Source organism: Salmo salar, chromosome ssa27 (assembly GCF_905237065.1).
Source record: "Salmo salar chromosome ssa27, Ssal_v3.1, whole genome shotgun sequence".
Taxonomy (NCBI): domain Eukaryota; kingdom Metazoa; phylum Chordata; class Actinopteri; order Salmoniformes; family Salmonidae; genus Salmo; species Salmo salar.
In genome coordinates this window covers 39,995,261-40,011,185 of record NC_059468.1, presented here as the reverse complement: position 1 = coordinate 40,011,185, position 15,925 = coordinate 39,995,261, and positions in this window count along the sequence as shown.

Below are 15,925 nucleotides of genomic sequence, written 5' to 3'. Positions count from 1 at the left end.
ATAGAAAACACCCTAAAGTTTCTAAAACTGTTTGAATGGTGTCTGTGAGTATAACAGAACTCCTATGGCAGGCCAAAACCTGAGAAGATTTCAAGCAGGAAGTGGCCTGTCTGAGAAGTAGTGTTTCATCTTGGGTCTTTTTATTGAAGACTCAGGATTTGTGCAATAACGTGACACTTCCTACGTCGTCCATAGGGTCTCAGAGCCCAGGAAAAACGTTGAACGATATCGAGGCAGGCTCTGGCTGAAACACTTTATCGCTTTTGGCAAGTGGCCACTCAGAGTACTATGGGCTTAGGCGCATGCCCGCTTCGACCGAATGGTTTCTTTTCCTTTGTCTGTTTATCTAAACGCAGATTCCTGGTCGGAATATTATCGCTTTTTTATGAGAAAAATTGCATAAAAATTTATTTTAAACAGCGGTTGACATGCTTCGAAGTACGGTAATGGAATATTTAGAATTCTTTTGTCACGAATTGCGCCATGCTCGTCACCCTTATTTAGCCTTTAGGATAGTGTCTAGAACGCACTAACAAAACGCCGCTGTTTGGATATAATGATGGATTATTTTGGACCAAACCAACATTTGTTATTGAAGTAGAAGTCCTGGGAGTGCATTCTGACGAAGACAACAAAGGTAAGAACATTTTTCTAATAGTAAATCTGACTTTGATGAGTGCTAAACCTGCTGGGTGTCTAAATAGCTAGCCCTGTGATGCCGGGCTATCTACTGAGAATATTGCAAAATGTGCTTTCACCGAAAAGCTATTTTAAAATCGGACATATCGAGTGCATAGAGGAGTTCTGTATCTATAATTCTTAAAATAATTGTTATGCTTTTTGTGAACGTTTATCGTGAGTAATTTAGTAAATTGTTAGCAAATTCCCCGGTAGTTCTGAACGTCACATGCTAATGTAAAAAGCTGTTTTTTGATATAAATATGAACTTGATTGAACAAAACATGCATGTATTGTATAACATAATGTCCTAGGTGTGTCATCTGATGAAGATCATCAAAGGTTAGTGCTGCATTTAGCTGGCTTCTGGGTTTTTGTGACATTATATGCTAGCTTGAAAAATGGGTGTCTGATTATTTCTGGCTTGGTACTCTGCTGACATAATCTAATGTTTTGCTTTCACTGTAAAGCCTTTTTGAAATCGGACAGTGTGGTTAGATAAAGGAGAGTCTTGTCTTTAAAATGCTGTGAAATAGTCATATGTTTGAAAAATTGAAGTTTTTGTATTTTTGAGCAATTTGTAATTCACGCCACGCCTATCATTGGATATTGGAACGTCTGGATGTAAGAGGTTAACACCTCATATTGTGGGCAGTGTCTGTCTGTCTGTCTGTCTGTCTGTCTGTCTGTCTGTCTGTCTGTCTGTCTGTCTGTCTGTCTGTCTGTCTGTCTGTCTGTCTCTCTTTCTCTGTCTGTCTCTCTGTCTCTCTCTCTGTCTGTCTCTGTCTCTCTCTCTCTCTGTCTGTCTGTCTGTCTGTCTGTCTGTCTGTCTGTCTGTCTGTCTGTCTGTCTGTCTGTCTGTCTGTCTGTCTGTCTGTCTGTCTGTCTGTCTCTCTCTCTCTCTGTGTCTGTCTCTGTCTCTCTCTGTCTGTCTGTCTCTCTCTCTGTCACTTGCCAAAACAAGTGAAGTAGATAATAAACAAAAGTGAAATAAACAATAAAAATTAACAGTAAACATTACACTCAAAGAAGTTCCAAAAGAATAAAGACATTTCAGATGTCATAGTATTTCTATATACAGTGTTGTAATGATGTGCAAATAGTTAAAGTACAAAAGGGAAAATAAATAAATATGGGTTGTATTTACAATGGTGTTTGTTCTTCACTGGTTGACCTTTTCTTGTGGCAACAGGTCACACATCTTGCTGCTGTGATGAAACACTGTGGTATTTCACCCAGTAGATATGGGAGTTTATCAGAATTGGGTTTGTTTTCTAATTCTTTGTGTATCTGTGTAATCTGAGGGAAATATGTTTCTCTAATATGGTCATACATTTGGCAGGAGGTTAGGAAGTGCAACTCAGTTTCCACCTCATTTTGTGGGCAGTGTTGCACATAGTCTGTCTTCTCTTGAGAGCCAGGTTTGCCTTCGGTAGCTATTCTCAATAGCAAGACTTTGCTCACTGAGTCTGTACATAGTCAAAGATTTCCTTAAGTTTGGGTAAGTCACAGTGGTCTGGTATTCTCTCTGTTTAGGGCCAAATAGCATTCCAGTTTGCTCAATTTTTTGTTAATTCTTTCCAATGTGTCAAGTAATTATCTTTTTGTTTTCTCATGATTTGGTTGGGTCTAATTGTGTTGCTGTCCTGGGCTCTGTGGGGTTTGTGTTTGTGAACAGAGCCCCAGGACCAGCTTGCTTAGGGGACTCTTCTCCAGGTTCATCTCTCTGTAGGTGATGGCTTTGTTATGGAAGGTTTGGGAATCACTTCCTTTTAGGTGGTTGTAGAATTTAACCTGTCTGGGAACCTGGGACGTTTGCGTCCCACCCTAGTCAATAGCCAGTGGAATCGCGTCGCGGGAAATACAAATACCTCATAAATGCTATTACTTCAATTTCTCAAACATATGACTATTTTACACCATTTTATAGATTCACCTGAATCGAACCACGTTGTCTGATTTCAAAAAGGCTTTACAGCAAAAGCAAAACATTAGATTATGTTAGGAGAGTACCCAGCCAGAAATAATCACACTGCCATTTTCAAAGCAACTAGCATGCATTACAAATACCCAAAACACAGCTAAATGCAGCACTAACCTTTGACAATCTTCATCAGATGACACTCCTAGGACATCATGTTACACAATACATGCATTTTTTGTTCGATAAAGTTCATATTTATATATAAAAACAGCATTTTACATCGGCGCGTGACGTTCAGAAAATATTTTCCCTCAAATGCTTCCGGTGAAGCAGCGCTACAATTTACAAAATTACTATTCGAAAACATTGTTAACCATTTGCACATCGTTACAACACTGTATATAGACATAATATGACATTTGTCTTAATTCTTTTGGAACTTCTGTGAATGTAATGTTTACTGTTCATTTTATTGTATTTTTCACTGCTGTATATTATCTATTCCACTTGCTTTGGCAATGTTTACATATGTTTCCCACGACAATAAAGCCCCTTGAATTGAATTGAGAGAGACAGAGACGGAGACGGAGACGGATAGATAAACTGGACAGCTAATGAAATCAGCAATAGCTGAGTCAAAGAAAAGTCCCAGTCTCACTCGCACGAGAGAGAGAGAGAGAGAGGTGGAGAGAAAGAGAGAGAGAGGTGGAGAGAAAGTGAGAGAGAGAGGTGGAGAGAAAGAGAGAGAAAGAGGTGGAGAGAAAGAGAGAGAGAGGTGGAGAGAAAGCAAGAGAGAGAGAGAGAGGTGGAGAGAAAGAGAGTTGAGAGCGAGAGAGAGGTGGAGAGAAAGAGAGAGCAAGAGAGGTAGGGAAAAAGAGAGAGAAAGAGAGTTGAGAGAGGTGGAGAAAAAGAGAGATGAGAGAGGTGGAGAGAAAGAGAGAGAGAGGTGGAGAGAAAGAGAGAGAGAGGTGGAGAGAAAGAGAGACAGAGGTGGAGAGAAAGCGAGAGAGAGAAAGCGAGAGAGAGAGGTGGAGAGAAAGGGAGAGAGAGAAAGAGGAAGAGGAGAAAGAGAGAGAGAGGTGGAGAGAAAGCGAGAGAAAGCGGTGGAGAGAAAGAGAGAAAGAGAGGTGGAGAGAAAGAGAGAGAGACATAGAGATGTGAGAATGGAAGAAAAGAAGGGAGAGATACGGTAGAGATAAGGTAAGGAGATGTCTCTACCTCATAGGTTCTTGCTGTAGATTTGAATGGATCTGAATGGAACCGATTAGGATAGGTGTTTCCGATATGGCCACTGTCACTTACGTCTCTTCTACAATCACTTACCCTCTATAATGATCTACAGTAAACTTCTCTTCTATAATCACTTACCCTCTATAATGAGTCTACAGTAAACTTCTCTTCTATAATCACTTACCCTCTATAATGAATCTACAGTAAACTTCTCTTCTACAATCACTTACCCTCTATAATGATCTACAGTAAACTTCTCTTCTATAATCACTTACCCTCTATAATGAGTCTACAGTAAACTTCTCTTCTATAATCACTTACCCTCTATAAGGGATCTACAGTATTATCATATTGTAACGATATCCGCTGAGAGTCGGGAAGAAAGTTCAGGAAGTCTTTTAATATAATAAACACAACATAATACAAAACAAGAAACAATAACAGAACACAGACATGAAACAGAAACAACGACACCTGTGGAAGGAACCAAAGGGAGGGACATATATAGGGAAGGAACCAAAGGGAGAGACATATATAGGGAAGGAACCAAAGGGAGAGACATATATAGGGAAGGAACCAAAGGGAGAGACATATATAGGGAAGGAACCAAAGGGAGTGACATATATAGGGAAGGAACCAAAGGGAGTGACATATATAGAGAAGGAACCAAAGGGAGAGACATATATAGGGAAGGAACCAAAGGGAGGGACATATATAGGGAAGGAACCAAAGGGAGAGACATATATAGGGAAGGAACCAAAGGGAGAGACATATATAGGGAAGGAACCAAAGGGAGGGACATATATAGGGAAGGAACCAAAGGGAGGGACATAAATAGGGAAGGAATCCAAAGGGAGTGACATATATAGGGAAGGAACCAAAGGGAGGGACATATATAGGGAAGGAACCAAAGGGAGTGACATATATAGGGAAGGAACCAAAGGGAGTGACATATACAGGGAAGGAACCAAAGGGAGGGACATATATAGGGAAGGAACCAAAGGGAGAGACATATATAGGGAAGGAACCAAAGGGAGAGACATATATAGGGAAGGAACCAAAGGGAGGGACATATATAGGGAAGGAACCAAAGGGAGTGACATATATAGGGAAGGAACCAAAGGGAGTGACATATATAGGGAAGGAACCAAAGGGAGAGACATATATAGAGAAGGAACCAAAGGGAGAGACATATATACTGTAGGGAAGGAACCAAAGGGAGAGACATATATAGGGAAGGAACCAAAGGGAGAGACATATATAGGGAAGGAACCAAAGGGAGGGACATATATAGGGAAGGAACCAAAGGGAGGGACATAAATAGGGAAGGAATCCAAAGGGAGTGACATATATAGGGAAGGAACCAAAGGGAGGGACATATATAGGGAAGGAACCAAAGGGAGTGACATATATAGGGAAGGAACCAAAGGGAGTGACATATACAGGGAAGGAACCAAAGGGAGGGACATATATAGGGAAGGAACCAAAGGGAGTGACATATATAGGGAAGGAACCAAAGGGAGAGACATATATAGAGAAGGAACCAAAGGGAGAGACATATATAGGGAAGGAACCAAAGGGAGGGACATATATAGGGAAGGAACCAAAGGGAGAGACATATATAGGGAAGGAACCAAAGGGAGTGACATATATAGGGAAGGAACCAAAGGGAGTGACATATATAGGGAAGGAACCAAAGGGAGAGACATATATAGAGAAGGAACCAAAGGGAGAGACATATATAGGGAAGGAACCAAAGGGAGAGACATATATAGGGAAGGAACCAAAGGGAGGGACATATATAGGGAAGGAACCAAAGGGAGTGACATATATAGGGAAGGAACCAAAGGGAGTGACATATATAGGGAAGGAACCAAAGGGAGAGACATATATAGGGAAGGAACCAAAGGGAGGGACATATATAGGGAAGGAACCAAAGGGAGGGACATATATAGGGAAGGAACCAAAGGGAGTGACATATATAGGGAAGGAACCAAAGGGAGAGACATATATAGGGAAGGAACCAAAGGGAGGGACATATATAGGGAAGGAACCAAAGGGAGAGACATATATACTGTAGGGAAGGAACCAAAGGGAGTGACATATATAGGGAAGGAACCAAAGGGAGTGACATATATAGGGAAGGAACCAAAGGGAGAGACATATATAGGGAAGGAACCAAAGGGAGTGACATATATAGGGAAGGAACCAAAGGGAGTGACATATATAGGGAAGGAACCAAAGGGAGAGACATATATACTGTAGGGAAGGAACCAAAGGGAGTGACATATATAGGGAAGGAACCAAAGGGAGAGACATATATAGGGAAGGAACCAAAGGGAGAGACATATATAGGGAAGGAACCAAAGGGAGGGACATATATAGGGAAGGAACCAAAGGGAGTGACATATATACTGTAGGGAAGGAACCAAAGGGAGTGACATATATAGGGAAGGAACCAAAGGGAGTGACATATATAGGGAAGGAACCAAAGGGAGAGACATATATAGGGAAGGAACCAAAGGGAGTGACATATATAGGGAAGGAACCAAAGGGAGAGACATATATAGGGAAGGAACCAAAGGGAGGGACATATATAGGGAAGGAACCAAAGGGAGAGACATATATACTGTAGGGAAGGAACCAAAGGGAGAGACATATATAGGGAAGGAACCAAAGGGAGTGACATATATACTGTAGGGAAGGAACCAAAGGGAGAGACATATATAGGGAAGGAACCAAAGGGAGGGACATATATAGGGAAGGAACCAAAGGGAGTGACATAAATAGGGAAGGAACCAAAGGGAGGGACATATATAGGGAAGGAACCAAAGGGAGTGACATATATAGGGAAGGAACCAAAGGGAGAGACATATATAGGGAAGGAACCAAAGGGAGTGACATATATAGGGAAGGAACCAAAGGGAGAGACATATATAGGGAAGGAACCAAAGGGAGTGACATATATAGGGAAGGAACCAAAGGGAGAGACATATATAGGGAAGGAACCAAAGGGAGTGACATATATAGAGAAGGAACCAAAGGGAGGGACATATATAGGGAAGGAACCAAAGGGAGTGACATATATAGGGAAGGAACCAAAGGGAGAGACATATATAGGGAAGGAACCAAAGGGAGTGACATATATAGGGAAGGAACCAAAGGGAGTGACATATATAGGGAAGGAACCAAAGGGAGAGACATATATAGGGAAGGAACCAAAGGGAGTGACATATACAGGGAAGGAACCAAAGGGAGTGACATATATAGGGAAGGAACCAAAGGGAGAGACATATATAGAGAAGGAACCAAAGGGAGTGACATATATAGGGAAGGAACCAAAGGGAGTGACATATATAGAGAAGGAACCAAAGGGAGGGACATATATAGGGAAGGAACCAAAGGGAGAGACATATATAGGGAAGGAACCAAAGGGAGGGACATATATAGGGAAGGAACCAAAGGGAGAGACATAAATACTGTAGGGAAGGAACCAAAAGGAGTGACATATATAGGGAAGGAACCAAAGGGAGAGACATATATACTGTAGGGAAGGAACCAAAGGGAGTGACATATATACTGTAGGGAAGGAACCAAAGGGAGTGACATATATAGGGAAGGAACCAAAGGGAGAGACATATATAGGGAAGGAACCAAAGGGAGTGACATATATAGGGAAGGAACCAAAGGGAGAGACATATATACTGTAGGGAAGGAACCAAAGGGGAGTGACATATATACTGTAGGGAAGGAACCAAAGGGAGGGACATATATAGGGAAGGAACCAAAGGGAGAGACATATATAGGGAAGGAACCAAAGGGAGTGACATATATAGGGAAGGAACCAAAGGGAGTGACATATATAGGGAAGGAACCAAAGGGAGAGACATATATAGGGAAGGAACCAAAGGGAGTGACATATATAGGGAAGGAACCAAAGGGAGAGACATATATAGGGAAGGAACCAAAGGGAGGGACATATATAGGGAAGGAACCAAAGGGAGTGACATATATAGGGAAGGAACCAAAGGGAGAGACATATATAGGGAAGGAACCAAAGGGAGAGACATATATAGGGAAGGAACCAAAGGGAGAGACATATATAGGGAAGGAACCAAAGGGAGAGACATATATAGGGAAGGAACCAAAGGGAGTGACATATATAGGGAAGGAACCAAAGGGAGAGACATATAGAGGGAAGGAACCAAAGGGAGTGACATATACAGGGAAGGAACCAAAGGGAGTGACATATATAGGGAAGGAACCAAAGGGAGAGACATATATAGAGAAGGAACCAAAGGGAGTGACATATATAGGGAAGGAACCAAAGGGAGTGACATATATAGAGAAGGAACCAAAGGGAGTGACATATATAGGGAAGGAACCAAAGGGAGTGACATATATAGGGAAGGAACCAAAGGGAGGGACATATATAGGGAAGGAACCAAAGGGAGGGACATATATAGGGAAGGAACCAAAGGGAGAGACATAAATACTGTAGGGAAGGAACCAAAGGGAGTGACATATATAGGGAAGGAAATCAGGGAAGTGACATATATAGGGAAGGAACCAAAGGGAGTGACATATATACTGTAGGGAAGGAACCAAAGGGAGTGACATATATAGGGAAGGAACCAAAAGGAGTGACATATATAGGGAAGGAACCAAAGGGAGAGACATATATAGGGAAGGAACCAAAGGGAGGGACATATATAGGGAAGGAACCAAAGGAAGTGACATATATAGGGAAGGAACCAAAGGGAGTGACATATATACTGTAGGGAAGGAACCAAAGGGAGTGACATATATAGGGAAGGAACCAAAGGGAGTGACATATATACTGTAGGGAAGGAACCAAAGGGAGAGACATATATATGGAAGGAACCAAAGGGAGGGACATATATAAGGAAGGAACCAAAGGGAGTGACATATATAGGGAAGGAACCAAAGGGAGTGACATATATACTGTAGGGAAGGAACCAAAGGGAGTGACATATATACTGTAGGGAAGGAACCAAAGGGAGTGACATATATACTGTAGGGAAGGAACCAAAGGGAGAGACATATATAGGGAAGGAACCAAAGGGAGGGACATATATAGGGAAGGAACCAAAGGGAGTGACATATATAGGGAAGGAACCAAAGGGAGAGACATATATAGGGAAGGAACCAAAGGGAGGGACATATATAGAGAAGGAACCAAAGGGAGTGACATATATAGGGAAGGAACCAAAGGGAGGGACATATATAGAGAAGGAACCAAAGGGAGTGACATATATAGGGAAGGAACCAAAGGGAGTGACATATATAGGGAAGGAACCAAAGGGAGAGACATATATACTGTAGGGAAGGAACCAAAGGGATGGACATATATAGGGAAGGAACCAAAGGGAGAGACATATATAGGGAAGGAACCAAAGGGAGAGACATATATAGAGAAGGAACCAAAGGGAGTGACATATATAGGGAAGGAACCAAAGGGAGAGACATATATACTGTAGGGAAGGAACCAAAGGGAGGGACATATATAGAGAAGGAACCAAAGGGAGGGACATATATAGAGAAGGAACCAAAGGGAGGGACATATATAGGGAAGGAACCAAAGGGAGTGACATATATAGAGAAGGAACCAAAGGGAGTGACATATATACTGTAGGGAAGGAACCAAAGGGAGGGACATATATAGAGAAGGAACCAAAGGGAGTGACATATATACTGTAGGGAAGGAACCAAAGGGAGGGACATATATACTGTAGGGAAGGAACCAAAGGGAGAGACATATATAGGGAAGGAACCAAAGGGAGTGACATATATAGGGAAGGAACCAAAGGGAGTGACATATATAGGGAAGGAACCAAAGGGAGTGACATATATAGAGAAGGAACCAAAGGGAGTGACATATATAGGGAAGGAACCAAAGGGAGGGACATATATAGGGAAGGAACCAAAGGGAGAGACATATATAGGGAAGGAACCAAAGGGAGTGACATATATACTGTAGGGAAGGAACCAAAGGGAGGGACATATATAGAGAAGGAACCAAAGGGAGTGACATATATACTGTAGGGAAGGAACCAAAGGGAGGGACATATATACTGTAGGGAAGGAACCAAAGGGAGAGACATATATAGGGAAGGAACCAAAGGGAGTGACATATATAGGGAAGGAACCAAAGGGAGTGACATATATAGGGAAGGAACCAAAGGGAGAGACATATATAGAGAAGGAACCAAAGGGAGAGACATATATAGGGAAGGAACCAAAGGGAGAGACATATATAGGGAAGGAACCAAAGGGAGTGACATATATAGGGAAGGAACCAAAGGGAGAGACATATATAGAGAAGGAACCAAAGGGAGTGACATATATAGAGAAGGAACCAAAGGGAGTGACATATATAGGGAAGGAACCAAAGGGAGGGACATATATAGGGAAGGAACCAAAGGGAGAGACATATATAGGGAAGGAACCAAAGGGAGTGACATATATAGAGAAGGAACCAAAGGGAGAGACATATATAGGGAAGGAACCAAAGGGAGTGACATATATAGGGAAGGAACCAAAGGGAGGGACATATATAGGGAAGGAACCAAAGGGAGTGACATATATAGGGAAGGAACCAAAGGGAGAGACATATATAGGGAAGGAACCAAAGGGAGTGACATATATAGGGAAGGAACCAAAGGGAGAGACATATATAGGGAAGGAACCAAAGGGAGTGACATATATAGGGAAGGAACCAAAGGGAGAGACATATATAGGGAAGGAACCAAAGGGAGTGACATATATAGGGAAGGAACCAAAGGGAGAGACATATATAGGGAAGGAACCAAAGGGAGTGACATATATAGGGAAGGAACCAAAGGGAGGGACATATATAGGGAAGGAACCAAAGGGAGGGACATATATAGGGAAGGAACCAAAGGGAGGGACATATATAGGGAAGGAACCAAAGGGAGAGACATATATAGGGAAGGAACCAAAGGGAGTGACATATATAGGGAAGGAACCAAAGGGAGTGACATATATAGGGAAGGAACCAAAGGGAGAGACATATATAGGGAAGGAACCAAAGGGAGAGACATATATAGGGAAGGAACCAAAGGGAGTGACATATATAGGGAAGGAACCAAAGGGAGAGACATATATAGGGAAGGAACCAAAGGGAGTGACATATATAGGGAAGGAACCAAAGGGAGGGACATATATAGGGAAGGAACCAAAGGGAGGGACATAAATAGGGAAGGAACCAAAGGGAGGGACATATATAGGGAAGGAACCAAAGGGAGGGACATATATAGGGAAGGAACCAAAGGGAGAGACATATATAGGGAAGGAACCAAAGGGAGTGACATATATAGGGAAGGAACCAAAGGGAGTGACATATATAGGGAAGGAACCAAAGGGAGAGACATATATAGGGAAGGAACCAAAGGGAGAGACATATATAGGGAAGGAACCAAAGGGAGTGACATATATAGGGAAGGAACCAAAGGGAGAGACATATATAGGGAAGGAACCAAAGGGAGTGACATATATAGGGAAGGAACCAAAGGGAGGGACATATATAGGGAAGGAACCAAAGGGAGGGACATAAATAGGGAAGGAACCAAAGGGAGTGACATATATAGGGAAGGAACCAAAGGGAGTGACATATATAGAGAAGGTAATCAGGGGGGTGATGGAGTCCAGGTGAGTCTGATGACGCGCAGGTGCGGGTAACGATGGTGACAGGTGTGCGCCGTAACGAGCAGCCTGGTGACCCAGAGGCCGGAGAGGGGAGCACACGTGACACATATTCTGCCAAACGTATCTTCGGTAATGTCCGTGTCCCGTTGCAGGTGATGCTTTTTGATTTTAGAAAATGTTCTGTTATTAAATTAAATAAATATTTTTGCTCCATGAATTAATCCAACAATTGTGTACGCTGCCGTCTTGTCTATTTTAAATCTTCTCTCACTGATTGGGAGACAATGTCACTTATCTGTTTCAGTGAGTTGGTATGACCCAATCCAGGTGGGACGAAGGGTTGCCAACTGTTATTTATGCTAGTCTGTTGCAGGCTTCTGGGAGGAAAAGGGTAGACTGCTGACTGTCTACCGGTTTTTCAATATGTAATGCTGTGAGTCTTTCTTACATGTAACTCAATTATAATAGGTCGTTCAATGTAACGAGTTTCTTGTTGGACATTTTATCATCTTTTCTTATTTTCCTTGATTAATTTGTGTGTTATTAAAGTAAAGTCATCTTCTGAACATTGAACACGTTGCTGTTAGCGACCTGAGTTCACCGGAAACAGTGTTGTCACTCCTGCCGTTCCCATTGGTCTGATGGACTTCACTCCCTCACGCATAGTAATTATGGTGGAATATACTGGAAATGTTCATATGTTTCTACATGGCTAATATAATACTTGCCATTTGGTGTTAATTTTATGTGTGTAATATTCAATCAATGGTCTTGTCATTGTGATATAACGTAGTTCGTTTTTATTGTTAATTACCATGCATTTATAGACTATCATGGCCTAATATTACGTAAAGTAAGGTCCGACCTGAAACTAATGTAAACTAACGCTTTGAACACACCGACAGCATCATTGCGCAAAAGAGTACATGTGCGCAACAAAAGTTCAACATTCACCTTCTGCTACCATTTCTGTCAAGCCGTCTACAGCAAACAGTTTGACGCAGACGTTCGATATATCCAATGTATACACAACACGGAACGCACTGAAACTGCCTCTGCAACGCAAATGCTGCAAGGACAAACCCACCGTTTCATTGGAAATTAAATCTGGAAATATCTGGAGTAACCAAAATGCAACGACACTCTCGGTGTGTTTCAAACGTTAGACGCAAATAACAACAATACATTTTTTATTTTTTATTTTGTACCTTTATTTAATTAGGCAAGTCAATTAAGAACAAATAGTTATTTTGAAATTCAGCACCATGGACAGTGGCAATAGTGGAATCTTAAATGCAGCACACCAGTTCATCAACACGTGACGGGGGACAGCGACGATTACGTTCAGTAGATGCGTCCACTCCCCACAAGAAGAATAAAATCCCTGAAATACAGGAAGACCTACAGCAGAAAGAAGCATGAATTGAAACACTCCCGAATGAACTTTGTTAGCTGTTGGTCAGTGGTCGGTTCTATAAACCAGCGAATAAAATCAATTCACCTTTTTCTCCATTTGCTTTGGTCCCTGCGGGCTGTAGGTACATCGTGTTTATATCCCTGCCTGTCTCACATAACAATGTCTACTGAAGCCCCTCACTGCGAATAGAGCTTTTGGCAGCGGATGTTTACGAGTGGGATGGTCACGACTTCACACCTTTCTCTCTTTGACTTGGTCCTTGTAGGATTCTATAGGTGCAGGCTATAGGACACTGTAGAGTGTCTGGGGTTATATTATTGACTGCCTCTATACCTTCACCTCACTTTGACTGACTGAAGGATTGATTAGTAGCATGACTTTTTGATTACCTTGCAAAATACTGAGCCCACAGAGGAAATATTCTTCCTCATCATGACAGGCCTGATGAGGAAGAACTTGTCCCGATTGGTATTTTTAAATCACTGATGAATGATCTTGAGACTGATTCCCTGACATGTCAATGTTTTTTTAATTTGCTGTTTTTGATTTTGTTATATTCTTTGTGAATTCTATGGTTTTTACTAGATTACTTGTAGTTTTTCATGTTGTTTGTCTGTAATTTTTGTAATGTCTTGGCGCTGCCTATCTTGGCCAGGACGCTCTTGAAAAAGAGATTTTAAATCTCAATGAGCCCTTCCTGGTTAAATAAAGGTTAAATTATGTATTTTTTATTTTTATATAAATGAGGATTCGAATATGATGGTCACGATTTCGTAGGTGCTTTCCATTGCTGTCGACGTTTTTTGTCAAATTGAGAATGCGTCATGTGAAATATTATTTTAATGAAGTCACGGGTATTGCTCTCCATTCGACTCACTCTAGACCGCTAGAGTTAATACAGGCTTGTTCTACAGGTGTGTGTGTGTGTGTGTGTGTGTGTGTGTGTGTGTGTGTGTGAGAGAGAGAGAGAGCGAGAGGGGAGGACGGCTCATAATAAGGTCCAGAATGGAGTAGCATCCAACACCTGGAAACCACGTGTTCGATACATATCTTTACCATTCCACCCATTCCGCTCCAGTCATTACAAAGAGCCCATTCCTCTCCAGTCATTACAAAGAGCCCATTCCTCTCCAGTCATTACAAGGAGCCCATTCCTCTCCAGTCATTACAAAGAGCCCATTCCTCTCCAGTCATTACAAAGAGCCCATTCCTCTCCAGTCATTACAAGGAGCCCATTCCTCTCCAGTCATTACAAGGAGCCCATTCCTCTCCAGTCATTACAAGGAGCCCATTCCTCTCCAGTCATTACAAGGAGCCCATTCCTCTCCAGTCATTACAAGGAGCCCATTCCTCTCCAGTCATTACAAGGAGCCCATTCCTCTCCAGTCATTACAAGGAGCCCATTGCTCTCCAGTAATTACAAGGAGCCCATTCCTCTCCAGTCATTACAAAGAGCCCATTCCTCTCCAGTCATTACAAGGAGCCCATTCCTCTCCAGTCATTACAAAGAGCCCATTCCTCTCCAGTCATTACAAGGAGCCCATTCCTCTCCAGTCATTACAAGGAGCCCATTCCTCTCCAGTCATTACAAGGAGCCCATTCCTCTCCAATCAAGGTGCCACCAACATCCTGTGGACTGTGTGTGTGGTCTTCTCCTGGATTTATTGTTTGAACAGCTGTGTTTATGATATGATATTTTAGTAGCCTGAAATAGCATTTTAAAAAGAATGGATGAACACACATTCATCCAAACTGACACCTGGTCAGTAGCAAGATTTCCATCCAATTGGAGACAAATTTTCTACTCGATATTCTAAAATCTGCATGAAGAAAATATGAGCATTTTCCCCATCAGTGCTGTTTCCCAGCCAGGACACCCGTGATAAATACAAATAATTGCGTGATGACGTGATGCACACACAACGTACTTTTTCCGCTAAAGTTTATATTTACCGAATACAAATGAAAAGTGCTATGTGTTTGCATAGCATTTCCAACTCTATCATAGCTTTGTCACAAAAACTGTTGCGTTAAACAGCAAATGAGCTTACTCTGTTCTTGGCACGTGAATTCTAGCCAACAGCTCTCTCGACAGTGCCGGTAGGCACCGGTAAACGTAAACTAGTCCACATGATAAGAGCGAGACATGTTTTATTATAACGGCAGTCAAGCGTCGATCATCATGTCACCAGAATAAGACCCTCGATATTTACTGGAAATGACACCATCCCATCCCATGACATCAAGTTAATGTGGATATGATGGTAGTTAAATCAATAAATTGCCCTTTAAGTGTTTCCACAGCTATTTCTCGCATAATTAATTTTATCGACACAAAAATATCCCAACATGTTAAACAAACACACGGTCTGTGGACATTTATTATTATTTTCCTGAAACGTAATGTTTCCATCAAAGCTGTGGTGATCTCATTAATATGACAAGCATAAATATATATATAATAATATATATATATATATATATATATATATATATATATATATATATATATATATATATATATATATATATATTGAATGCTTGTCATATTAATGAGATCATATTTCATTTTAACCCTAGGTGGCCTCATGCCAACAGACTTTTCATGAAGGAATGATGGAAATGAGGTCATACTATTTGTAAATAGCCAATAATATTCTAGGAGGAAATAGTGGCGCTCTAACTTTTGTCCATCAAGTGAAGTGAAGTGCATCCTCTCAAATCTACCGAGAGAGACAGAGAGATAGAGAGATAGAGAGAGGGGGGGGAGAGAGAGAGACAGAGAGAGAGAGAGAGAGAGAGAGAGAGAGAGAGAGAGAGAGAGAGAGAGAGAGAGAGAGAGAGAGAGAGAGAGAGAAGGGGGGAGAGAGGGGGAGAGAGAGAGGGAGAGAGAGAGAGAGACAGAGAGAGAGGGAGAGGGAGAAAGAGAGAGAGAGGGGGAGAGAGAGGGAGAGAGAGAGAGAGACAGAGAGAGAGAGGGAGGGAGA